Raw genomic sequence first — 26,996 nt, 5'->3', positions numbered from 1 at the left:
GGCTCTGATTTAACTTTCTGCTGCCTGGTCTTTAATGGAGCCGCAATGTCTATGGCAGTTTGACAGGTGTCGAGAAACCAGGAGTTGACAGTCTCTGTATGCTCACACAGACTCAGGAATGATGCAGTTCTGACTGAAATACAGCCATGTCGCCCCACATCATCAGCTACATGTAGCACTAAGGAAACAAAGCTTCCATGAATCAGTCTGGACCCAGGATCCACAATACAAAATGCCAAGTCGGAAGTATTTGACAGAAGGCCATGTCAGCATTGCATACAGAAATGAAAGCAAAGGTCGTATCACTACCCAAACTGAGCTACAGACATCCCTGGGCAAACAGTACCATTTTTTTTGGACACTGAAGGAAGATATCATGAACACTGTATCCGTAGCCGTTTTCTGTGACAAATATAGCTATACTATATTGCAGTATATACTGTACATCTCCTCTTTAAGCTGCAAAGCTACGTGTTAAAGCACATTTCCTCTTGCACCAAAGTTATGAACATATGAAGACTTGCTTCAAGTTAGTGATTTGGATGGTACAGTAATGCTCTTTTTCTATTGTGATTAAAGCATTCCTTTGATTCTGTATTTGTTGTAAAAAAATAAAATAAATTCATGTTGGTAAAACTATTAACTATGCTGACAGTATAGATCAAATGCTTATTTGCAAATGCTGAAAAAAAATAATCTCTGGTAAATTATTTTCACCAGATGTTCTGATACTGGTTCTAATACTATATGAGCAAATAGCACTTGTTGCCAGTGTGTGTTACTGTATGTGATCTGTAATGAAAGCAGAGGTGAGGTGAATCTCTCATGGGCCTGTGGGTTTAAAATTACACACTTGGACTAAGGAAGTGACAGAGAAAGAAAAAAAAACTGTGGTTTGTAACTGTCAGCCTCACTCGAGTAGATCATGATACAGTTGTTTCTAAGTAATATGTAGGACAGGGGTCTAAAAAAAGTTAGCAATGCAATACAATGAGAGAGAGATGTGAGATACGAAGTATCTATGTTTCAACACCTCTGCTCTTCAGGCAGGTCTACAATGTGCTTATATTTTACATGCAGTTTTTTGTCAAACTGTGGATGCTTGTTTTCAAATGTATGCTGGTTGAGACACAAAACACACATCAAAAAGCCTGTCAGAGCTGCTACTTTAGCTAATACAACACAGAGAACACATAGGAACTTAAATTCACAAACGGCCGTGACTATGCTTCTAATGACAGGCAGACTTTGTTTCCTGTGTGGACACGAACCCAACAGCAGTCTGACAACTGTGATGGTCCTGTGCAGTCCTCTGCTACCTACTGCTACTGAAATTTGCTTGGATGGAGAGAGCTAGCAGAATTTGGGGATTGAGTTATACAAAGTGTTTGAATATTACTTTTTATTTAACAAAACAGCTAAAGCTTACGACAACATAACTTTCTCCAATACAACCCCTCTATTTGTATTTGTATTTTTAACAAGCTGCAAAACTAATGGGAATATGGTGCTGATCTTAAAACCTGTTCATAATAGTTTCATACAGCTGTGAAGTGAAGATGGTGACAAAACCAAAAAAAGAGACAGACTGGGGTATCCTCGCAACTAAAGTCATCAACCACCCACTTCATGCATACAGTGACGTAAAAAAGAAGCATTTTTTATTGCCAACAGCATGAACAACCAAGACAAAACAAATTGCGATAATGTATGTGATCTTGGAGGATCCCCTTGATTAGAGCACTCTGTAAAGATGTAAAGATGCTACAGACTAACTAAGTATATGCTGTTTCAGGTTTTATGTCAGCCCTTTTTATCTGAATACTATCAGATATTGATGATGTTCTGTACTAAAGTAGTGAATCTTAGTATTTTGTCAAGCTAAATGACAGTAACCACTTCCTGATTCTTGTCACATACAGTAATAGGACAGCAAAAAGACAAGTATAAACCAGCCTACTGACAGTGTAAAGAGTCACAGGTCAGCCACAAAGACTTGTCAAAACGGTAAGGGACTGTTTTGAATTTTAATTTAAAACGGGAAACACACAAATAATTAAAAACGTAGTTATTTTACTGTATATCACTGAAACTGAAATAAAATATAACATTTAAAATAACATTGGATTTTTGCGTTACAGCAGAAAGAATGCATTCCATCTACATGATCTTCACCACTCTGGCAACAACCGCTCTGGCAAAAGGTACATTTGAGTATAAAAAGTATGTTACTAAAGTTAATAATCACTAAATTTGAATGTTAGCTGACTTCGACATGATATCATCAAACGTTGTAATTGTCTTGTATTATTTAATTTTCCCTACTGAAATGAAATGCTGGACATAAATGTCCTTATCTGTATTTTACATTAAATTAATTTTTTTTTCGTTTTGTTTTTTTAGGGTCTATTGAATGTAATTTCTCTGAACCTACCGAAGCTCGATGTTTTGGAAAAGCAGGGCAGCCGTTGCTTTTTCATCTGAGAAACACAGAAAATGCAGATATTAGGTTGACAAAGGATAACAAATTCCCGATTTTAAAAGTCAAAAATCACAATGTGAGTGTGAATAATGAATATGGAAATCACTTTAAATTATTCACTAATGGAACCTTCAAACTGGGAAACGCAATGAAGAAACACTCTGGAGATTACCTGTTGACAGAATATGGATCTAAAGGTGCTTTACTGAGAAATGTGACTGTGCGTCTAGAAATACAAGGTAGGTTAAAAGCAAAAGTTACGTTGAATAGTGGATGGATTTTAGGTTATTTTATATCTAAAACATAAATCAAAGATGTAATTTTAAAGTAATAATAAGCAGTATGCAAAAGATTTGCATTCTGTAACTACAGAAGAGAATAAGGGCCACATGTGGAAAATTAATTTGGGGTTCCGAGTTTAAATAAATAAATACATTTAAAAAAAGAAAAGAAAAAATATTCCCCAGAATTTTGATTTTATTTCCCTTAAAAATAAATAATTAAAAAAAATAAAAACTCTGATACAATACAGTTAGCCTAATCCTTTTCTGTGTATATAAAACATTTTATAGAAATGACAAGAATATGGAATGAAACTTTTGGATTGGGCAGTTGGTACACATTTCATCTTTGACTTTTTTACGTAAAATGTGTGTGTAAACGTTTGGTAAGTAACGATGCCCCAACCATGTTTCTTTGGCCGCTGATAGCAATTGCTAATCATATTAGAGCCATAATGGCAGATACCAATCATTTTTCTGTTTTGTTATGACAGCTGATATTAACAGAATTTTATAGTTCATGGCTCAAGTTAACAGAGTTGTTTGCGTTTTGTAGATATTTTATATCTTTGTCTCCGTTTGTCTTCCAGCTTCAGTGTCAAAGCCAGCTGTGTCACAGATGTGTTTGTCACCAGAACAAATGAACATCAGCTGCTCTGCTGAGGGAGACAGAGTAGAGTTCATTTTAACCTTGGACAGTCTCTTACTGATGCAGACCAGAGGCAACAGTCAGTCCCCTAGCAGCTCAACAATGAATACGCAGTCACCGGCTGGCAGTAAAACTGGACCTGACAAAGCTTCTGTTTCAACCGTTACCATCAGCTTATATGGTCAGCTGACAGGAAACTTAATGTGTCAAGTTTGGAACAATGTCAGCAAAGAAGAAACAGTTATTCAACTGAAAAGATGCCTAGGTACAGTGTTTAAAGGATCTCTGCATTTTTATTTTAAATATCAGCTCTTCACTACTATTTTAATTTTTTCAATTAAATTCACTCACCTCTGGGTATGAGGGTCTTGCCATGTAAAGCACCATTTGTGGTCTTAAACTGTTCTTGGTACAATATTAGCTTTACTATTTTTAATAATCAGACATTCACTGCAACTGTAGGAGTTACTGTACTGTATGCCTTAGAGGATGGGAGACAAAAAAACAAACAAATGACTATAATATTTGAAAAACATCTAGATAGCTTTGAAACTGACATGTCAATGCCATCTAATTTTGTGTTTTCTAGATGTCCGCTTCGCTGTTCTGACTGCAACTGTGGCAGCTAGTGTGGTCAATCTCCTTCTCCTTGGGGGGCTCTGCCTTGGTATAATAAAACTGTACAAGACACAAATACGCCCAACTATTACTGAAGGTAAGTGAGATGTTCACTCACCCATCTCAACAAAGACAGTTCTGACATTAAGTTGTGTCACCATAACTTTGGAATTGTTTTCTTCCTTTAAGATGGCTATTATGATTATGATACAAACAGGTTACCACACTAAAACCCATTTTACATCTGTTTTCACTTTTTCCAGGTAACACTGAAGATGAAATTGTCTACACAGATGTTCGAGTGATAAGGGACTCAGATCAGAATGCAACATAATTTTTAGAGTTGTTCCGATTCCGATACCAGTATCGGAAATTGCTCCGATATTGCCGAAAATGCTGGAATCGGTATCGGCAACTACTGGAGTCCAGGCACCGATTCGATACCATGTAATCTATTAAATTAGTAATCTGTTTACTGGTATACTCCGTTAAGCTCTGACCCAGTTCTTCTAGATGATTCAACTAATGTATGTCAGAAAACTTTTTTTAAGGGTGGAGATGTTTAATTGGCTGAACTAGTTGAACACATGCCTAGTTACTATATCTGTGTTATGCTGTTTTCAGTTACAAGGATAGTTTTACTTTTTCTTGATTTTTGAGCTACCATATTAAAACCGTGAAGATGTTTCTTTGTTTGAGGATTCATCATCTTTAGTTGTCAAAAATAACTTTCTGTGATTTTATTTTCTCTATATGCCTTTAATTGAGTGGCACTGTAGACATTTTTTTAAATAGGCCAAAATCTTGTCTTTTTTTTTACATGTATCTATCAAATAAACATATTATATATTGTTAATGTTTTTTCCCCCATCCAAAAATCATCAAAACAAAGTCAACAGAATGACTAATGACAATAAGGTTCAATACCATTTTGTTCATAACTGTTCAGTGTTAGATTTTATCAACATTAGGTACTTATAGGTTAAATATGTCTCTGTGTAAGTGATTGCGAGGATGAAATGCATAATTTGTCTAAATCTGACAGGTGGCAGGGCATAATAGCAAGGTATCTCAGTCAAGAAAGGTGCTTGTATGGTCTATAGTCCCACAGTTGACTTTCTCTCATTCTGGACTTTGCCTACAGAATAACCCAAACCCACTGACAACAGCAAGTCTGTATGCATAATTGTGCTATAAAACCAATGTTGTGCAAGGCAGGAAACACTTTGAACTTTAAACCTCTATGACAGACACCACAACCTTACCAAGGAGTACAAAACACAACAGGTTTATGAATAAGCTAGCTGGTGAAGCAGCTGGTAGGATGCTGATGAGGTGACATATGTATATAGATATGTGACAATCGCATATCAGTAGCATAGTGTATCAAAGTCAGGCCTATCCTACTGTAAATCGCATAAATATTACTCAGCCCAAGGTGACATCCTCAAATGTCATAATTTATTAGTTGACAGTTAATCGATTAATCAACAAGTTGTTGCTGCTCGATGGTGCTACTCTTTGACTCACTCACCTCTAGCAGGAGGCAGCGGTTCATCAGGACCAAAATCTCACGCCACATGACTTCCACCATCCACCAGGATATGCAGATTGTGCATTACATTAACACACACCTTTTATTCAACTTCTGTCAAACTACTTGTTTGATTAATATCGTGCACAGTTTAAATATCCTCCATTTTAGAGCATATTGTATCTATATTTATACTGTTTATATATTTTTTTAACACTTGATTGATTTATCTTCCTTACATATTTATTACCTTCATGTTTGTTTGTTAATCATGGCATGCCATGGTTTGTTGTCTTGTCTTCTATTGATAGAATAATACATTCACATTAAGCAGGCAGGTCATCCATTCACCCCCACTTGTCATGTATGTCAATATTAGTGTTGTACACAATAAGACAAGCAGGTCAGTATTTTAGAGGTGCTTAGCAGACTACAGTTAACCACTTCCTTGATTCACAAGACAAGACAACCAGAAATAAACCAGTCTGCTGTCAGTGAAGCATTTACCTACAAGGCAATAAGCCACAAAGAAGAGTGAAAAGGGGATGTCATAGTTTCGCTAATTCTCATGTTAGTTACTCTGTGCAGAAAAAGTGCAATACCCTATTAGTTGTTGATGATTTTTAAACATTACTATAGAATAAAATGTAATCTATTCATCTAGATAACCCATACATGGTAGACAGGTAGCTTTATTCAGGTTAATTTACAACTAACAACTCAGTAAATTGCGAGATAACTAACCTGGTAACCTGTCGGATACACTCAGTTGACAGTTTATTATTAGGTATACAGCTGAAACTGCAGTCTGCTAAAACAGACCAGCAACAAGCTCTACCTTATCTTACAATGTTCAGTTTTTAGAGATGTTGATTTTTTTGCAAGACCACTTACATGTACACATGGTTTTATCGGAAAGATGGGAAAATAAAATTCTAATGACCAGCCATGCTATGACCAGTTATGCTGAGCAGCTGCTGTAAACTTCTAATTCTAAATGATACTTGGGTTGGCCATATATATTTATCCTTAAGATGTACTATTTATTTAATACACAAGCACTTGAAAGGAAACTTTATTATTTGTTAAAGATTATTTAAAGATAAAATTATATTTCCACTCCAAATCGGACTCATTGAAACAGTAACATTATAACGTCCAGAAGGTAGACGTGACGCTCATTGAGAGGATTATCTATCTCTGATACATCGAGTCTGTTTTTACTCTGGTAATTCACCGGAGATGTTTCAGTGATAGAAGAACACAGAGAACACAGGGAAAACCAGACTGCTTAAAAGACAGAAATGCAAAATGATTTTGTCCTTCAATATTAATCATGAACCAGCTTTTGACTTAAATTGATTATGTGTTGATAAAGAAAATAGACAATAATGTAAAAATAACATTCAGCTGCAAGGATGCTAATCCAGACATTTTCTTCAGGATGAGGTTCAGCATTCTTCCCAGCTGAAGTCTGTCATTGATACCTGTGTCATTGGGATATTAGTTTCCATATCTATAGTATACTATAGATCGTTTTGTGGTCTTTAAGCTACATGTTAGATGGTTTACAGAGTAACAGAGCTCTTCATTCTGTTGTTACTTTGACTGATTTGCTTTCTGTTCAGCATTTTAAACAGTTGTAAAACTTTTAAGCTGAAGCTCATTGGTGACATCTAGAGGCTGAATACTTTTCTTTCAGGTGCTACCAGAGAGCTTAAAGTACCTGCAATGTAGGGATATTTTTTCCCACAAGATGGAGCCAAATATCCGCACATTACTCAACATGCTAAATGTTCACATCATCATACAGTGTACTCAGTCTGGACCACCTGCGACAGTAAATATGTAAACTCCCTATAAGCATAAGCATTCAACTACCCAAGCCTCAGTTTGTGCACTTTTTTCCTGTCTCTACACAAACACTCCAGCACTCCAGATGCCCTTTTCCCCAGCAACACATTCCAGCTCCTCCTGGGGGATCCCAAGGTATTCCCAGGCTAGATGGGCTATACAGTCCCTCCAGCAGGTTCTGGGTCTGCCCCAGAGCATTCCTCCCACTTTGACATGCCCAGAACACCTCAAAAGGGCTCCTTTCAACGTGAAGAAGCAGTAGCTCTACTCCAAGCTCCCCCGGATGTCTGAGCTCCTTAACCTATCTCTAAGGCTAAGCCCAGCCATCAAGCAGAGGAAGCTCATTTGGGCTACTTGTATCCGTTATCTTATTTTTCCTGTCACTACCCAAAGCGCATGACCATAAGTGAGGGTTGTAATGTACTTTTCCCCACAAAGGTCCGGTACAACAGCCGCAGTACTGAGATGCTGCACCGAACCACCAGTCTAACTCACAATCCATATTTCCATCACTTATGAACAAGACCCCGAGATACTTCAACTCCTTCGCTTGGGGAAGCAATTTGTTTCCAACCCAGAGAGAGCATCCCACCCTAGCCTCAGACCTGGAGGTGCTGACCCTCAACCTGACCACTTCGTCCTTAGCTACAAATTACACGGGTGAATGCTGGAGGTCGTGGTCTAATGAGGCCAACACCAGACACGGTCCATGAATATCACAGACAGGAGAATACGGACACAACTCTCACTTGCTGTACATGGATCAGATGGGTCGAACCAATGGCCCCCATATACCATACTCCCTCAGTACCCCCCATAGGAGCACCTGGGGGACATGGTTGTAAGCGTTTTGCAAATCCACAAAGCACATGTAGACTGGATGGTCAGACTCCTATGATCCCCTCAGAAACCCTGCAAGGGCAAAGAGCTGATCCGTTGTTCCATGGCCAGGATGGAATTCACTTTGCTCTTCCTGAATCTGGGGTTCGACAATCGGTCAAAGCCTCCTTTCCAGCACTCTAGAATAAACTTTCCCAGGGAGGCTGAGCAGCATGATATATAAATTAAATATGCCATTTCTTTTGATTTGTCAAATACTGTTTTGGATTAGTACTATCTCCTCTAGCGCACACAAGAAAACTTGTTTCAAGCTAGTGATTTGGATGGTAATGCTCTTTTTCTGTTGAGATTATAGCATTCATTTGATTTTGTTATAAAAAAAATAAAAAATAAATCTCCAAATGAAAAAAATTCATGTTAGTAAAAACTATTAACTATGCTGACAATATACTGTAGATCAAATACGTATTTGCAAATGCTGAAAATAATCTCTTGTGCATTATTTTCATCAGATGTTCTGATTAATACTGTATGAGCAAATAGCACTTGTTGCCAGTGTGTGTTACTGTATGTGATCTGTAATGAAAGCAGAGGTGAGGTGAATCTCTCATGGGCCTGTGGGTTTCAAATTACACTGGACTAAGGAAGTGACAGAGAAAGAAAAAAACTGTGGTTTGTAACTGTCAGCCTCACTCGAGTAGATCATGATACAGTTGTTTCTAAGTAATATGTAGGACATGGATCTAAAAAAAGAGTTACTGTAGCAATGCAATACAATGAGAGAGAGATGTGAGATAGGAAGTATCTATGTTTCTTTGTAGAAATGCAACACCTCTGCTCTTCAGGCAGGTCTACAATGTGCTTACAACATAGCTAAATGAAAAAAATATAACACGTCTTATGCATGGGTGTTAAAACAGTTTTTAAAAATGTGGACAGTAACTTTAAATACTGACATTAGACATGGTGTGATAAGTTGTGTCATTTACTAGTATGTTTCAAAGAAACCAGTACAATTTGCATAAGAGCAACACATGGTTTCCCTTAAAACGTGTACAATGTAGTAATGGAAATATGTTTTACTTCATCTGTCTACTCATGGCTACACTTGTTAGCTTGTGCGCTGTGGCTTTTGTGGCTGAAATGAAAACTTATGCAGGCAGGTCATCCATTCACCCCTCACTGTTTCCACCCCACTTGTCATGTCATGTCACTATTAATGTTGTACACAATAAGACAAGCAGGTCAGTATTTTAGAGATGCTTAGCAGACTACAGTTAACCACTTCCTTGATTCACAGTACAACCAGAAATAAACCTGTCTGCTGTCAGTGAAGCATTTGCCTACTGTTCAAGGCAATAAGCCACAAAGATATAAGATATATAGCTGCTCTGCACTGGTATCAACTATTTCCATTTCTAAAATGCTTTTAAATACTGACTCTGTGCACTCTTTTATATTTTCATGGCTTTCAGCTTATAAAAGTCCAAAAAACAAATCTTTTAAATATGCTTTTGGAGTGCCCATCCAAATCAGTGCACATCCAAATCAGAATGTAGCACAGATTTTTAGTTCTGTCCTCACTGAAGTCCTTTTATCGTTTCAGCAACAAGTGGCAATCATCCATGTGACTGCCTCTGTCTGTGTGTATAAAACATTATTTGTCATTATGTGTGTGATTGAAGACAGAAGAAAATCTACACTACAGACTGACAGTACATTTGACGTTATCTCAGATTTGAAAAACCAAAACTTTTGTCAGCCCTTTTTATCTGAATATCAGATACTGATGATGTTCTGTACTAAAGCAGTGAATCTTAGTATTTTGTCAGGCTAAATAACAGTAACCACTTCCTGATTCTTGTTAACAGGACAACAAAAAGACAAGTATAAACCAGCCTACTGTCAGTGTAAGAGTCACAGGTCAGCCACAAAGGCTTGTCAAAGCGGTGAGTGATAGTTTTGAATTTTAATTAAAAATTAACAGGCAAAACACAAATAATTAAAAACGTAGTTATTTTACTGTATATCACTAAAACTGAAATAAAATATAACATTTAAAATAACATTGGATTTTTGCGTTACAGCAGAAAGAATGCATTCCATCTACATGATCTTCACCACTCTGGCAACAACCGCTCTGGCAAAAGGTACATTTGAGTATAAAAAGTATGTTACTAAAGTTAATAATCACTAAATTTGAATGTTAGCTGACTTCGACATGATATCATCAAACGTTGAAACGTCAAACGTCTTGTATTATTTAATTTTCCCAACTGAAATGAAATGCTGGACATAAATGTCCTTATCTGTATTTTACATTAAGTATTTTTTTCGTTTTGTTTTTTTAGGGTCTATTGAATGTAACTTCTCTGAACCTACCGAAGCTCGATGTTTTGGAACAGCAGGGCAGCCGTTGCTTTTTCATCTGAGAAACACAGAAAATGCAGATATTAGGTTGACAAAGGATAACAAATTCCTGATTTTAAAAGTCAAAAATCACAATGTGAGTGTGAATAATGAATATGGAAATCATTTTGAATTATTCACTAATGGAACCTTCAAACTGGGAAACGCAATGAAAAAACACTCTGGAGATTACCTGTTGACAGAATATGGATCTAAAGGCGCTTTACTGAGAAATGTGACTGTGCGTCTAGAAATACAAGGTAGGTTAAAAGTTGCATCAAAAACTACTTTTGGATGAAAATTTTTTAGGCTATTTTATATCTAAAACATAAATCAAAGATGTAATTTTAAAGTAATAATAAGCAGTATGCAAAAGATTTGCATTCTGTAACTACAGAAGAGAATAAGGGCCACATGTGGAAAATGAATTTGGGGTTCCGAGTTTAAATAAATAAATACATTTAAAAAAAGAAAAGAAAAAATATTCCCCAGAATTTTGATTTTATTTCCCTTAAAAATAAATAATTAAAAAAAATAAAAACTCTGATACAATACAGTTAGCCTAATCCTTTTCTGTGTATATAAAACATTTTATAGAAATGACAAGAATATGGAATGAAACTTTTGGATTGGGCAGTTGGTACACATTTCATCTTTGACTTTTTTATGTAAAATGTGTGTTTACACGTTTGGTAAGTAACGATGCCCCAACCATGTTTCTTTGGCCGCTGATAGCAATTGCTAATCATATTAGAGCCATAATGGCAGATACCAATCATTTTTCTGTTTTGTTTTGACAGCTGATATTAACAGAATTTTAATAGTTCATGGCTCAAGTTAACAGAGTTGTTTGCGTTTTGTAGATATTTTATATCTTTGTCTCCGTTTGTCTTCCAGTTCCAGTGTCAAAGCCAGCTGTGTCACAGATGTGTTTGTCACCAGAACAAATGAACATCAGCTGCTCTGCTGAGGGAGACAGAGTAGAGTTCATTTTAACCTTGGACAGTCTCTTACTGATGCAGACCAGAGGCAACAGTCAGTCCCCTAGCAGCTCAACAATGAATACGCAGTCACCGGCTGGCAGTAAAACTGGACCTGACAAAGCTTCTGTTTCAACCGTTACCATCAGCTTATATGGTCAGCTGACAGGAAACTTAATGTGTCAAGTTTGGAACAATGTCGGCAAAGAAGAAACAGTTATTCAACTGAAAAGATGCCAAGGTACAGTGTTTAAAGGATCTCTGAATTTTTATTTTAAATATCAGCTCTTCACTAATATTTCATTTTTTAAATTAAATTCACTCACCTCTGGCTATGAGGGTCTTGCCATGTAAAGCACCATTTGTGGTCTTAAACTGTTTATGGTACAATATTAGCTTTACTATTTTTAATAATCAGACATCCACTGCAACTGTAGGAGTTACTGTATGCCTTAGAGCAGTGATTCTCAACTGGTGGGTCGCGACCCAAAAGTGGGTCGCGGACCCGTTCTCAGTGGGTCGCGGGCCTTTGCCTGGGAAAAAAATGTTAAGAACAAAATCCTGTGCTTTTATTTTGAAGTGGATTTTTTATGCCGCGGAGTGCCGTCTATTCACAATCGCCACAGTAGGTGGCGATAAAGCCTTGTAATGTTAATAGACACCCACCAAACTGCACCATCTTTTCATTAAATAAATTTGAGAAGTTGAAAATTTTCCTCAATTTGGGTCACGGCTTGTCCTTTAGGGGTGATGGTGGGTCCCGAAGCCAGACCAGTTGAGAACCACTGCCTTAGAGGATGGGAGACAAAAAAAACAGACTAATGACTACAATATTTGACAAACATCTTGATAGCTTTGAAACTGACATGTCAATGTCATGTAATTTGGTGTGATATTTGTTTGTGTTTTCTAGATGTACCCTTCGCTGTTGTGACTGTAACTGTGACAGCTAGTGTGGTCACTCTCCTTCTCCTTGGGGGGCTCTGTCTTGATCATGATCAAATTGCTTCTTTTGCTTGATATTACCACCCCGCTGTCACTTTACTCATTTTGTTGCACTGCATACTGAGGCTTGAGAATGAAATGTGTGCATCATTACAGACTGATTTGATCTTATATTTGTGTTTTCTAGCTGCCATTTCTCACTTCCATGTTGTTATGGCAGTGAGAGCTGCTGTTGCCTTTCTACTTCTTTCGGCTTTGTGCCTTTGTATCCGCCATGTTCATAAGAAAACCTGTGAAAGACCTGTGACAGTTAAAGAAGGTAAGAGTATCATTTCAGTGGTAGCTACTGCTGCTATTGTCTTTTTTTTTTTTAGCTCTGTGTCTTGGTATATTGTTGTTAGCTAGATCTAAATGTCAGCATGTGAGAGGTTAATTTGAGTTCTTTGAAGGAAATATGGCACACATATTTTTAAGTGTCACTGTAAATGATATTTCTAACAAAAGCTATGTGCATCATCCTTTACCCTGACATGAATTGTCTGTTTGTTTTGTTTTTGTTTAGCTTTCTAGGAATTTCCAAAGATGGCAGAATGATTCTCACCTGAGCTGTTAATTACAATATGTGGCATGATCTTCATATTAAAAAGTCATACAAGTCATTTCTGTAGGCCAGAAATTTTCCACACAAGAATATCATTACTTTATGTCTCATACAGAGGGTGGCAATCAAAATAAGATGTAAGACAAAGAGTTAAGTAGTTTCAGTATCGAGTAAACAACATGACAGATGGTGGAGAAGAAGTCAAAAGTCTGGAAACACTTTGGTTTTTACTACATAGATGCAACTAACACAATCCACAAACACTTGGTAGGTAAAACCTGTTAAGTTGAATGAAGATACACAGGAAATACAACAAATATGCATATACAGCCACGTCGCCCCACATTATCAGCTAGCACCAAGGAAACAAAGCTTCCATGAATCAGTCTGGACCCAGGATCCACAATCCAAAATGCCAAGTCGGAAGTATTTGACAGAAGGCCATGTCAGCATTGCATACAGAAATGAAAGCAAAGGTCGGTTGGTTGGACATTGAAGGAAGATACAATAAACATTGTATCGTGAGATTCTCAATGCTTTTTGTGACAAATATAGCTATACTGTATTGCAGTATATACTGTACATGCAGTAAATAAAGTATTCCTTTTCTTTGGATTTGTCAACTACAATTAATACATTTTGTATTAGTACTATCTCCTCTTTAAGCTGCAAAGCTACGTGTTAAAGCACATTTCCTCTTGCACCAAAGTTATGAACATATGAAGACTTGCTTCAAGTTAGTGATTTGGATGGTAATGCTCTTTTTCTGTTGTAATTAAAGCATTCCTTTGATTCTGTATTTGTTGTAAAAAAAAATCCACAAATAAAATAAATGTTGGTTAAAAACAATAATTATGCTGAAAGTATAAATCAAATGCTTATTTGCAAATGCTAAAATGTTGTTCTCACCAGATGTTCTGATTAATACTGTATGAGCAAATAACACTTGTTGCCAGTGTGCGTTACTGTATGTGATCTGTAATGAAAGCAGAGGTGAGGTGAATCTCTCATGGGCCTGTGGGTTTCAAATTACACACTTGGACTAAGGAAGTGACAGAGAAAGAAAAAAAAACTGTGGTTTGTAACTGTCAGCCTCACTCGAGTAGATCATGATACAGTTGTTTCTAAGTAATAATAATAATAATAATATTGTAGCAATGCAATACAATGAGATAGGAAGTATCTATGTCTCTTTGTAGAAATGCAACACCTCTGCTCTTCAGGCAGGTCTACAATGTGCTTACAACATAGCTAAATAAAAATTAAAACAATAACACGTCTGGAGTGTTTCACTTATTGGAAGACTAACTTGATTAACTGCAGTTCTTGTATGCATACCTTAATAAACATATATTCTGCATTTAAATACTGACATTAGACATGGTGTGATAAGCTGTGTCTTTTAATAGTATCTTTCACAGAAACCAGTACCATTTGCACAAGAGCAACATGTGGTTTCCCATAAAATGTGTCCAGCATAGTAATGGAAATATGTTTTACTTTGTCTGTCTATTCACAGCTAAACTTAGGGTGAGGTGGCTTTTGTGGCTGAAATGAAAACTCTCACCTGGAAAGACGTCGGTCTACTTTTTGTTCTATATTGAGCTTCGCACTCTGCACTTACTGTATCAACTATTTCAATTTCTAAAACAGTGTTTAACTACTGACTTGGCAAACTCTTTTATTCAAAATATTTTTTTTTGGCTTTCAGCTTAAGGAGCCATGGTATGAAGGTAAACATTGGGACAACAATAAATTTGATTAAATTATTTACACAATTCTATACATTTTATGCAGTTTTTAACACAGTTTTCTTTAGGCATTCCAGAATATGTTCACACAGTTTTTAACACAGTTTTCTTTAGGCATTCCAGAATATGTTCACAAAGTCTATGTGTTTATCTGTTTAAGTGGTACTCCACACTAAAACATTTTTTGAGCAGTAAACAAAACTATATGACTGTACTGTGATGAAACTTCAACACTGGTGTTAATAGACATTCTTGTTGAAATTTGCTCAACACACCATCTACCGTTCACAGCCAATTCTAACAGAGTTGACTGTTAGGGTCCACTTTTCATCATGACATGTATCTAAAAAACAAACAAAACAAAAATTGTCCTCTTAAGGTCAGTGTTTAGTTCAGTCGGTAGAGCAGCCACCCCACGTGTGAAGGCCAGGGTTCGATTCTGACCTCTGGCTCTTTCCTGTCATTCCCCGTCTCTCTCTCCCCACATTTCTGTCACTCTTCAGCTGTCTCTATCAGAAATAAAGCTTGAAAAGCCCAAAAGAATCATCTTGAAAGAAAAGTTACTAAGCTATCGTTGTTTGCGGTCTCATTTTGATGTATTTTAAAAGCAGGTGCTAAATAAAATTGGGCTGGTGGCTAGTACCGTTTCCACCCCAGCTGTCACATCATGTCACTGTCAGCCGTGCACAAAATAAGACGAGCAGGCCAGTACTTCAGTGGCACTGAACCGACTACAATTAACCACTTCCTCAGTTTTACCCACACAAGACAAGACAACCAGAAATTTGTCAGTGAAACATTCACCTGCGCAGCAATAATTTACAAAGAAGAGTGCAGAGGGGAGGGATGGTTTTACTAATTCTAATCCACTATATAAACACTATATATATACACGCTTTAAAAGTATATTAGTTAAGTGTAAAATTTGCTTAACACACCATCTGCCGTTCACCATGTACCCTGCAAAGCCAATTCTAACAGAGTTGACTATTTGGGTCCACTTTTCATCATGACATGTATCTAAAAAACAAACAAAACAAAAATTGTCCTCTTAGGGCATTGTTTAGCTAGGTCGGTAAAGCAGCTGCCCCATGTGCAAAGGCTCAGTCCTTGCTGCGGAAGCCCAGGGTTCAAATCCGACCTGTGGCTCTTTCCCGCATGTCGCATTGTCACTGTCTCTCTCTCCCCACATTCCTGTCACTCTTCAGATGTCTCTATCAGAAATAAAGCTTGAAAACCCCCAAAAAATCATCTTAAAAAAAACAAAAAACGTTACTAAGCTATCGTTGTTTGGGGTCTCATTCTCATGCATTTCACACTATATACGCACTTTAAAAGTATATTAGTTGTTGTTTTTACAGCATAATCATTTACAATTATAAATAATGTATTTCATGTATTAAATACAAGATAAAAAATTATATTTACAACATCTGTGTAATAATGGATGGCCGTCTGTGTTTATGCATGTTAAATGAAAATTGCCATTTAAAAAGGATATGATTTAAGATTTTATTCTCTCTAAATGTATTTTTTTTCATTCGCAATTAAATCTAATAACTGATCAGCCCAACATTTTAATAGTCATTTGTTTTAAATGTAAAATTTTTTTCAATCCTTTTTAGACTTACAAATCATTTGTCTACATTTGAATGGATCACAGATTTATCTCAAACAATTCTACTATCAAAGAAATCTTACCTTGTATTTCTAGATGCATCTTAAAATCATACAACCGTCTACCCATGGGTCCATATGCTTGCAGCCTGTAATTTCCAGAGTCTGTCTTCTGTGCATTATTTAACTTGAATGTTCCATTGGGGAGGAATACTGATCGATTGATGTATTTCTTATCGAGATGGATCACTGCCGCATTTGCTATATTTAAAATGTTAAATGTCTCATCCTTTTTCAAAATGATCTTTGTGGGATTTGTAGGCAGGTGAAACATGAATGGCTCTCCAAGTACTCCAAAACATTGCTGAGGTACCGTAGGTCCAGATAAGTTGCATTCCATAGACACTGAAAGGATAAAAAAAGAAAAACTTAAAATACTTAAATGCTACATTCACGTAACATTTAATTTCAGTAGGGGAAAGGAAAACATATCTGACAATTTTTACTTATATGTAATAATTTAAAAAAAACATTCTAAAATCATCGAGCACAGTGTGTGGGGAAGCAAATTTAGCACATTTTACCTCAGAGAGTGAGCTGAAAAATTGGGCTGAAGTAGTTCTGCCACAAATACTGGAGCCTAACTGTGCAATTCAAGTAATGCATAATTTGCATTTAAGGGTTTCAGTCTTTTACAGATTAACCAAATGTGAGCAAACTTATGAAACCTTAGAATGTGAAATAGCAACTGCTTCAGGTGACTTTAAATATTGCTCAAATAAGTCTTGAGTTGTTTGGGTCTACACCACCAATACTATTAACTACCAAGTTACCTTGAAATGTACCTTTTGCTAGAGCCAAGCTGGGCACCAGAGCCGTGATGATCATGCAGAGGGAAATCATTTTTCTGTTGAAAAACAAACCAAAATATTGCTGTGGTAAAATTAACATTAAACAAATTAAAGATCTTCATTAATTTAAGAGTTTTATGTTCTCTGACTGAAATCAAAAATATGCTTTAATAAACATGCGTAAACCATTTGGATACCATGTGGGGATTACTTTGATTGCGTAAGACTTTTTTAGTTATAAGAACTTATGTCTTTTGATTGTGTTTTGACTCTTAACTCATCTAACTGGTTCAAGTTAAAAAAATATTCACTCACCGTTTGTTAGTCTTTAAGTATTCAGTGTATCGGTCACCGAAAGTCTTCTTTGTGGCTTATTCACTTGACTGTGAATGCACTGACACAAGTTGTTTTTTATATGTGGAGAGAATTGAGGAAGAGGTTATTTGCGCTCAGTACTACTGACACACAGTGGCAGTATTTGGTGAAGAAAGTGGGTATTCTCTGCTGTGTTTAATTTCATACTTCTGAAGTGCATGTTTTGTGAGTCTCTACTGATTTTAATGAAGATTATCTACTGCAGATTTATTGGAAACAAATGAAAAGAAACATGCTGGCTGTGGTCATCATTACTTCTGGTTTTGAAGAATAAGGAAGCTGAATGTAGGGAGAGGATGTAAGTATACATAGTATACAGTATAGTATAGTTATCATTGACTGCAGAACAGGAAATGCACCTATACATTTTTTTCCTTGTTTTTTTTTTCTTTTGCTATTACAGAAGAAATTGTTTTTTTTTCCTGATTTACAATTGACCATTATCAAATCTTTTTTTTTTTCTTTTTTTCCCCTTGTTTTGATAAACTGTACTGTGCACTTCATGTGGGTGTGGTGGAGCCACATTACCACAGCGGCTCATTGTAAAAATGTATGGGAGTTTTGTAACCATCAAAATCATGTCTTTGCTCTACAAAGCCAACTGTACCTGCAGTGTGCTCACACTGGATGATTAGACAATGACATATTTTCCTGCTGAGTTCCGAGTTGTCACTTCATTGACCTTTGGTTTTGTTTGTTATATTAGAAAAAACAAACAAGGAAATAACACCTAGACAACTCAGATCTAAAGTTGTCAGAGTGGAAAAAGCTGTGGTCCACACCTTTTTCTGTTGTCAGTTTCTTTAGCCACAGAGACAGGCCAAAGCGTATGTTTAATTGCAAAGACAAAAAGATCAAACATAGATGGAAAGGTAGCGTAGTGGGTTGTGCAGGCGCCCCGTGTATAGAGGCTACAGTCCTCGCTGCAGCTGGCCCTGGTTCGAATCCCGCATCGGATGGCCCCTTGCTGCGTGTCATTCCCCTCTCTCTGCCCCCTGCTTCCTGTCGCTGTTCTATCAATTAAAGGCATAAAAAGCCCCAAAAATATACTTAAAAAAAGAGAAATGTTGTCATACTGTTGTAGATTTAAAGAACATGTCTTATTTTTCTTGGCTTAGAGATACTTCTACTCACCAGATACTACATTAGGTGTAAACATCAAAAGACAGAAATTTTCAAAGCACGTATAAATCTGCACAATTGGAGTTAGAAATTTGTTGCTACCCTGTGGACCCAAACAACATGTAAAAGTGGTGAAACATTAGTGCATGCAGCAGTTACTAGGGTAGAAACTGCAAGACTGTATACTGCTAAAAAGAAGTTCACATGTGGACTGTCACAGTTGGTTCAGACTCTCAACATGAGTGAAATTGAGTAGACTGTAAAATGATTTGACAGTTGGTGTGGAAACATATTTTATCTTTCTTTTCTTTTTGTATTTCATAATTATGCACGTTGGCTAATATGAGGACTTTTGGCTCCATCTTGTGGAGAAAAGAAAATATCTCTACATTGCTTAAGCTGTGTGTGTGTGTGTATACTTACATACTTACTTACTTACTTACTTACTTACTTACTTTCAAAGTGTTTATATAGTGGATTAGAATTAGTAAAACCATCCCTCCCCTCTGCACTCTTCTTTGTAAATTATTGCTGCGCAGGTGAATGTTTCACTGACAAATTTCTGGTTGTCTTGTCTTGTGTGGGTAAAACTGAGGAAGTGGTTAATTGTAGTCGGTTCAGTGCCACTGAAGTACTGGCCTGCTCGTCTTATTTTGTGCACGGCTGACAGTGACATGATGTGACAGCTGGGGTGGAAACGGTACTAGCCACCAGCCCAGTTTTATTCAGGACCTGCTTTTAAAATACATCAAAATGAGACCCCAAACAACGATAGCTTAGTAACTTTTCTTTCAAGATGATTCTTTTGGGCTTTTCAAGCTTTATTTCTGATAGAGACAGCTGAAGAGTGACAGAAATGTGGGGAGAGAGAGACGGGGAATGACATGCGGGAAGAGAGCCAGAGGTCAGAATCGGACCCTGGCCTTCACACGTGGGGTGGCTGCTCTACCGACTGAACTAAACACTGACCTTAAGAGGACAATTTTTGTTTTGTTTGTTTTTTAGATACATGTCAAGATGAAAAGTGGACCCTAACACTCAACTCTGTTAGAATTGGCTTTGCAGGGTAGATGGTGAACGGTAGATGGTGTGTTGAGCAAATTTCAACAAGAATGTCTATCAACACCAGTGTTGAAGTTTCATCACAGTACAGTCATATAGTTTTGTTTACTGCTCAAAAAACGTTTTAGTTTGGAGTACCACCTAAATGAACTATTGAACTATCAAATATATTTCAATAGTTCATGGCTCCACAGTTAACAGCTGGTAGTGGATTTTAGTTTGCATTTTGTATTGTAGATACTTTATATGTTTGTCTCTGTTTGTTTTCCAGCTCCACTGTCAAAGCCTGTTGTGTCTCAGATGTGTTTGTCACCAGAACAAATGAACGTCAGCTGCTCTGCTGAGGGAAAGGGAGTAGAATTCATTCTGAATTTGGATGGTTATTTACTGATGCACACAAAGGACCGCAGCCAGTTTCAGAGCAACTCAACAGTCAATACACTGTCACTGACATATACCGAACATAAATCCAGTGTTACCATCAACTTACATGGTCAACTGACAGGAAACTTGATGTGTAATGTTCAAAACAATTTCAGCAGAGAAGAAACAATTATTCACCTTACGAGCTGTAAAGGTAGAGTATTTTAGAAATTCTTAAATTCTATATATATTCCAGTTATTTATTTATCTATAAGTTATTATGTCATCACTGCCAGTTTTACGTTTTTTATTTAGTTTCATTTATTAAATAAAAAACAAATATTGTTTGTCTTCAGAAAGATCTTCATAGCCCTGAGAATTACATGTCAACATCTGACATCTTAATATCTAATTTGGGTTGATGTTTTTTTTTTAGGTTTCGTTTCTCACTTCTCTCTTGTGGCTGTGGCTGTAATAGCAAGTGCTGTCACTCTACTTCTCCATGTGGCTCTGTTTGTTGGCTTCAAACATTTAAAGAAAAAAAACACACCCGTGACTGTTAATGAAGGTAAGAGAAAGGTGTTCTTTCAATTTCCCTGTCTTCATCTGCCCTCTGTTTCACTGAGATCTATTCTTATATTTCTACATATGTTTGCCAAATTAGTATGTAAAACATGTACAGTACACTTAACATGTCTGTTAACAGTTCTGCAAAGCATAGGCTACTGTAGATGTTTAGATATTTGTTTTTGTTTTTCTGCATTACACTACATTAAATTTGGTGCACCATGAATATAACTATTATGATCATTTAACTTATGTTACCATTTTGTGGCAGAACAGTTAAAAACATGGACTAATTTGACAGGTCTCAAAAGCTTAACAAACAGCATTAATGTGTCTATGTCGGATGCATTTTAAATGACTTTATTACTTCTTCCAGATAATGCAGAAGATGAAATTGTCTACTCAGATGTTAGAGTGATGAAGCATACAAGAAAAACCGGAGCCATCTCAGAGCAAAATCCATCTTAATGTTATCATTATTCCTGTCCTAGCATGCATGCATGCATTGTCACTGTCCTGTCATTTGTCAATTTTTTATTGTAGCACACAGTCATCAGGGTAGGTGTATTAACCTAATGACAGGAATGCCTCACATAGTATATGATAATTCAGAAATGTTGAAACAAGGACACAGCAAGAGAGAGGCAAGAATATGTTTCTTAATACTTCCATCTTTAAACCTTTATTCACTGGCAAAGTGTGTATGACGAATAACAGCTTCCTTGATTTTTGTCACAAAACAAGTCAGCCGACGAGAACATACACCCGTGAGTCACTGACAAATTTACCGCTCAGCCAGGAAGAAACAACGACTTTTTTAATGCAGCGAGTGGTATAAACCAACTAATCACCACAAGATAGTCCACATGTGAAACGGAGCACCCTTTTATAGGATACAGAATTAATGTTAAGTTTTGATGTCAATTTGACTTGTGTATTAGAGCAGTGACAGTTACAGCATGACTTCCTTCAACATAATCATCACAGCTCTGGCCAAAGATACACTTAAGTGAACTACGTATAGTAAATGGAACAGAAGATGTAAATATTTCCAAATTTAGTTTCCCTCTCTACTGAACAGTATAGAATAGTGTTGTATTTTTCTGCATTTAAAATATTTATGTATGTATACCTAGAATTTCAGATAATAAATCCTATATATTTTTTAAGTTAAAATGTTTCTGAAAAACCTGTTTAGTTTTCGTGTGTATGTAAAAATGTTGTTCACACTGAACATAATACTTTCTTTTGATATATTCTATAATTTTTAAATCACATTATTTGTTTGAGCTTTTATGTATTATGTTCCAAATGCACATTTATTCAGGCTTTTATTTCTGTTTATATTTTGTAATTGTGAGAAGCAATTTGAAAGTTTTTCAATAAATACTATGAAGACTTCATTCTCTCAAAGGGAGTTTTGTGCCTGTGTGTTACTATACAAACCATCGAACCAATGTCAAATATAAAGATATATATTAAAGAAAACTTTTTTAGGTTACTAGGAAAGGGAAGTTTAGAATGTTTTGCTTTACTCTAGTCTGGTTTGTAATTAGTTGTTCGTCAGTGACTTATCAACAGAAAAGCGTAGCTCAGGGATGACATCTGGAATATCTGGAGTCTCTGATAGTGGCCATTTTTGTAGTCACTGAAGTTAGAGATGCAAATAACGTAGTGATCATCATTGACCACATGATGGCGCTAAAGACCATAGCCAGATAATGATCAAGAGAGGAAATCACTGTAATCAGTGTATCTTTAGGAATGTCTTGCTTATGTCAGTATGGCTAATGACTCTAAATCCTCACTTTATGCAGGGCATTGTTTACATCCCCTGCTGTCAAATCCACAGGGTCCACTCATCCACATAGGGTTCAATATATTGCAGACCCTATGGACTGTAGAAATTGCAGTGGAAAGGATACTGTACACAAATTGAGTGTATCATATAAGCTACATGCACTTGTAGTCAATAGACTCAGATTTGTCTCTTCATTTAGACCACACGTTGGCAATAACTTACAATGAAAAACTTGTGTGTATGGAAGTTTTTGAGACACAGTACGTTTACCATTATTATCTGTCAGTTTGTCAATGATTCTCTGCATGTGATATATTCTTCAACTATAACAAGTGTGTGGTAATGTTCAGTCATGTGCATCATTTTGGACAATGACGATGTGCCATTTTGTTTGTTACATTAGAACATCCCAATACTTCAGGAAAACCTGGTGGTAGACTTAAACTCTGATTTTGAAAGGAAATATTTATTTAATCAGTTGCTTCAACATTTTGCAAAGACAGGTTTTGCATAATTTTCTTGGCCTACTTCCCTTATCATGTCAGACATCAATGGCAGGTCATGTATAACTCACCATTTTTGCAGTGTCAGGAAACCCCTTATTCCTTCAGCTTCATGGAGGATAGTGTGTGTCATTCTGTGGCAGAAACTGAGGAGGGAGAGGATGAGGGTGGTTTAACAGAGTGCAATGGGTGAGGACTGTTAACTCTGTGCATGGTTCCCTGTAACAACTACTCACTCTCACATCATTAATTACTCCTCACTATATACAGTGTAAGGCAAACCACAACATCCTACGCTATAGCAGCTCCAACTGAGTATAGCAGCTCCTCTGGCAGCTGCACTGTCCATGTTCAGCCTGCAATCTCTTTCACTTCTGTTTGTTGACCTGCTTTTTTTGCACTGTCTCTCCTTGTTGTCAAAAGTATTGATACTTTTTCAATACACCTTGTTTAAAATGATATGATCTCGATTAATTATACATTTGATAAGGCTGCACAGATGAAACAACAGTCAATACCCTGTCGCGCTCTCTCTCTTGTGCGGCCTACTGACAATGGTACTGAAAGTCACATGAAGAAACACACAGAGACAGACTTTGCTATTTAAGAGGAAATGTGGACATAGACCTTAATTTATAACCTTCAACCAGCAACAGTGAATGCACCTGGCAGGTGCCCATGTTAATTCGTACCACATTGGTTTGGATGACTTTGCCAATCTAAATCATTAACAACACTTTTCTCACCATGTGGCTCACCTGCTGTTGTGAAAACGGACTAGCGAATGGAACAACACAGAATGTAGGTTCTGTTTAAATGTCAAGGGGGCAGACACATACAGTGCAGAGCAAGCTGGTGTGTGTGCAGAGACAACAGAGGTGTAGGGGTGTGTGAAAGAGACAAGTGATGGTAGGTAATAAGGTGAAATAGAATTGAAAGGGTAATGAATTATTAAAATAAAATGGAAAAATTTAGAGATATAATAATAGTTGTATTAATAATGATAATACCACCCGCAAAACTGCATCTGGTCCTCAATGTGTAGGGAGAAAAATGTATCCTATTTTGTGGCTGAGGGCTTTTATTTCTTTGATGCCATGGTATGAAAAGAAGTATCAAGTTTCATTTTTAATACTAGTATTGTATCCGAGTTTGTAATTCTGGTATCATGAGGGCCGTAGTCTTTCTACATATGTTCTTAATATCTTCCTATTACAGTTACACACAGAACATGCTATGTGAGCATTGTACAATCCACATCACATCGTCCATCAGTGCATGTCCTTGAAAAGAGTGTTACAAATGTCTTGAAATTCTTGTAACATTATTCAAATTTGTGCATGAAATAAAATACACTAAAATAAACTACATAAACCTGTAGACTTGGACTATGCTTGTTGCTGCATGCTTCCAAAAGGGGGATTCCCATTGCATACTTCAATCTTTAGTCAACCATCTGTCTTTCCATCAGCAACACACTATAATACACTCAATGCCAGCCCTCAGCCACAGCCACAACATTTGAAACGGACCTCAGGCTTAGGTCATATGGAATAACACTTATGACTTTCCCTACTTTCTCTCTCTGCCACCCTCCCTCTCTCCCCCCTCTGTGTTTTTAATGGGGTGACTGACTGCAGGAGAAAGAAGCAGGGTTCCCCCTCTGCCTGACGCCCCTGCTTTGAGAACATGTGGCCTGGGAATAATTGGGTTACAACTGCCAATGAGTTGGCCTTGATTTGGAGAATGACTCCATTTACTTTTGTCTGACTGCCTGCTGCTTCCACAGCTGCAGCTTTTATCCTCCATTCAGGCTCAGGATTTTACAGTATAGGTCTGGCAGACAGCCAGATGACAGAGTGGAACACAATCCGGGCATTAATATACTAACCCACATTCAGTGGGTAATACAAGAAAATAGTATGGTCCTCTTTCTTATAGTAAGAAACCACACAGTCCAAGAATTGATGTCAACATAAATTTTAATTTTTTAATTTTAAAGAATATTTATTCTTTAACTCGAAGAAACATCAAGGAGCTTGAAATGTTGTTCACTTTGGCAGTTGTTATGGACAAAGGCCATATCCTGTGGCACATAAGATGACATAAGTGAATGTTAACACCCTGCAAGCTTGTGGAGTTTCTGTCAAATGTGTACATAGTGTATACAAGAGCACCTAAAGTTTTTCAGACTTATGTATGAAAATACGCTGGCAGAGAATATATCTATTTTTTTCATTACTTTACTTTTTCATTTACTGAGCTGTAGCACAGCATTTTACTCTTTTGTCAGCTATGAGCATCTTAATAGACCCTTTTTCACAGCTACAGCCATTTTGACATGAAACTGTGTTTCCAATAATACTAATTAAGGTCCTGTTCCATCTATCGTAGCAGAGCCTTTCCAATGAGCCAACATCCACCACAGCAGCACCCTGACTCTGTCAGACCTGAATGGAACTGAGCCTTAATTAGTATAATTGGTAACACCTGTGTTTCCCCTGCTATTCGATGTCAAAATGGCCACTGTGAAAATAGTGAGACACTCATATCTGAGAAAAAACTAAACCGCCAGCTCAGTAAATGTAAAATAAATAAATAAAAAAAGTGTACATTTTGTTTATCTCTGCTGAGAAAAAAAAAGGTCTATTTCCATTGTCTATTTTGTGCCATTTCCCTGTGGGACATGTTTTTTTTATTTGTACAGAAATGTTGTCTTAACAAGAAATGCACAGGTGCATCTAATAACGTTAATGATGGTCAGTAATTCATACCAGTGAACTACGCAGAATACAAGCTTTGCAAACTTTAAGCAGCTAATTAAATACAGATAAAGATTGATTGATAGTATATGGTGCACATTTTAGAAGTAGGCCCATTTTTCAGCATGGGACAAACATTGTCCTATTTTAACCTGTTTTCAATGTTGCATTCTTGTAATCTGATATACTTTTATGGTTCTTTTTGTTTGTTTCTGTTATTTGCTGTCTACTCATTTATTGTAAGGTGTCCTTGGGTGACAGGAAGGCGCCTATGAAATAAAATGTATTATTATTATTATTATTATGTAGCATGCAGTTGGGATAAAACTAACTACATACTATACCAAGTAGTTTGTCAGTTGAGTGGTTTAACACGCTAATTATTAGTAAATGTAACGTTTACAAGAAGCATGAGCAATTATAATTTGAAATTCAGAAGTTACAGCTACTGAACTAGTTATTTACTTTATCATGTCTTACCATGATGGCAGGGTTGTGGAGGACAGGAGCAGTGGAGAAAAGTTTCAAAAGTATAATAGAATGTGGGAAAGGTAGAGAAGGGAGGAAAATCATACTGGGATATCTTGTTTTAACTGGGTTAATTAAAAGAATTTAAAAAGGAAAAGAAAAATGAAGTAGTAAAGAAGTAAAGTCCAGAAGAGGTCGGTATATGCAACTATAAGGATGCCGACTGCCTTAGAACACCAAAGAAGAAAGAAAGAAGACCATGTCTTACCGGGAGGGCGGACATCAGTTTCGTCTCTGTGGGGTCAGTGGACAGGCTGGTCGCGTTATGTCCACAGTCAGGTTGTGTTAGCTTCATCAAAGATGGAGGCTCTGTTTGGCTGTGACGACGGTGCTTCAGGTGTGCTGCGTGGGGTCAAAACAGGTAATGGACGAGCCCAAAACACTAACGTTACACCACACACTTTATTAGACTATAACCACCAACATATCATTGTTTTAATCTTGTCAGTCGGGAAGGAGAACATATGAATTACTAAAGGACAGGTGAAGTTCAACAGAGGC

The 26,996-nt window shown here is 36.8% G+C and overlaps 4 long non-coding RNA genes across 5 annotated transcripts; 2 read left to right on the top strand and 2 right to left on the bottom strand.

Moving 5' to 3' along the window:
- The first annotated feature begins 173 nt into the window (after window positions 1–173).
- LOC113744327 (uncharacterized) lies at window positions 174–14,039 on the top strand. The gene is made up of 2 exons (XR_003461444.1): window positions 174–296; window positions 13,670–14,039. It is a non-coding gene; the product is annotated as an uncharacterized LOC113744327 (long non-coding RNA).
- On the bottom strand, window positions 2,331–26,996 carry LOC113744325 (uncharacterized). Of its 2 annotated transcripts, XR_003461442.1 has the most exons (4): window positions 26,704–26,813; window positions 23,277–23,351; window positions 10,641–10,686; window positions 2,331–2,480 (listed from the first exon to the last, which is right to left on the bottom strand). It is a non-coding gene; the product is annotated as an uncharacterized LOC113744325 (long non-coding RNA). The 2 variants fall into 2 exon arrangements; XR_003461441.1 differs by lacking the exon at window positions 2,331–2,480 and having other exon boundaries at window positions 10,475–10,686; window positions 26,704–26,996.
- On the top strand, window positions 10,177–10,691 carry LOC109139803 (uncharacterized). Its single transcript, XR_002042321.2, has 3 exons — window positions 10,177–10,207; window positions 10,346–10,408; window positions 10,610–10,691. It is a non-coding gene; the product is annotated as an uncharacterized LOC109139803 (long non-coding RNA).
- On the bottom strand, window positions 16,593–17,822 carry LOC113744326 (uncharacterized). The gene is made up of 3 exons (XR_003461443.1): window positions 17,728–17,822; window positions 17,395–17,468; window positions 16,593–16,966 (listed from the first exon to the last, which is right to left on the bottom strand). It is a non-coding gene; the product is annotated as an uncharacterized LOC113744326 (long non-coding RNA).

Source organism: Larimichthys crocea, chromosome XXII, assembly GCF_000972845.2.
Source record: "Larimichthys crocea isolate SSNF chromosome XXII, L_crocea_2.0, whole genome shotgun sequence".
Taxonomy (NCBI): Eukaryota; Metazoa; Chordata; class Actinopteri; family Sciaenidae; genus Larimichthys; species Larimichthys crocea.
Note: the sequence above shows the minus strand (reverse complement) of the source record. Positions and strands in the feature narration are given on the sequence as shown.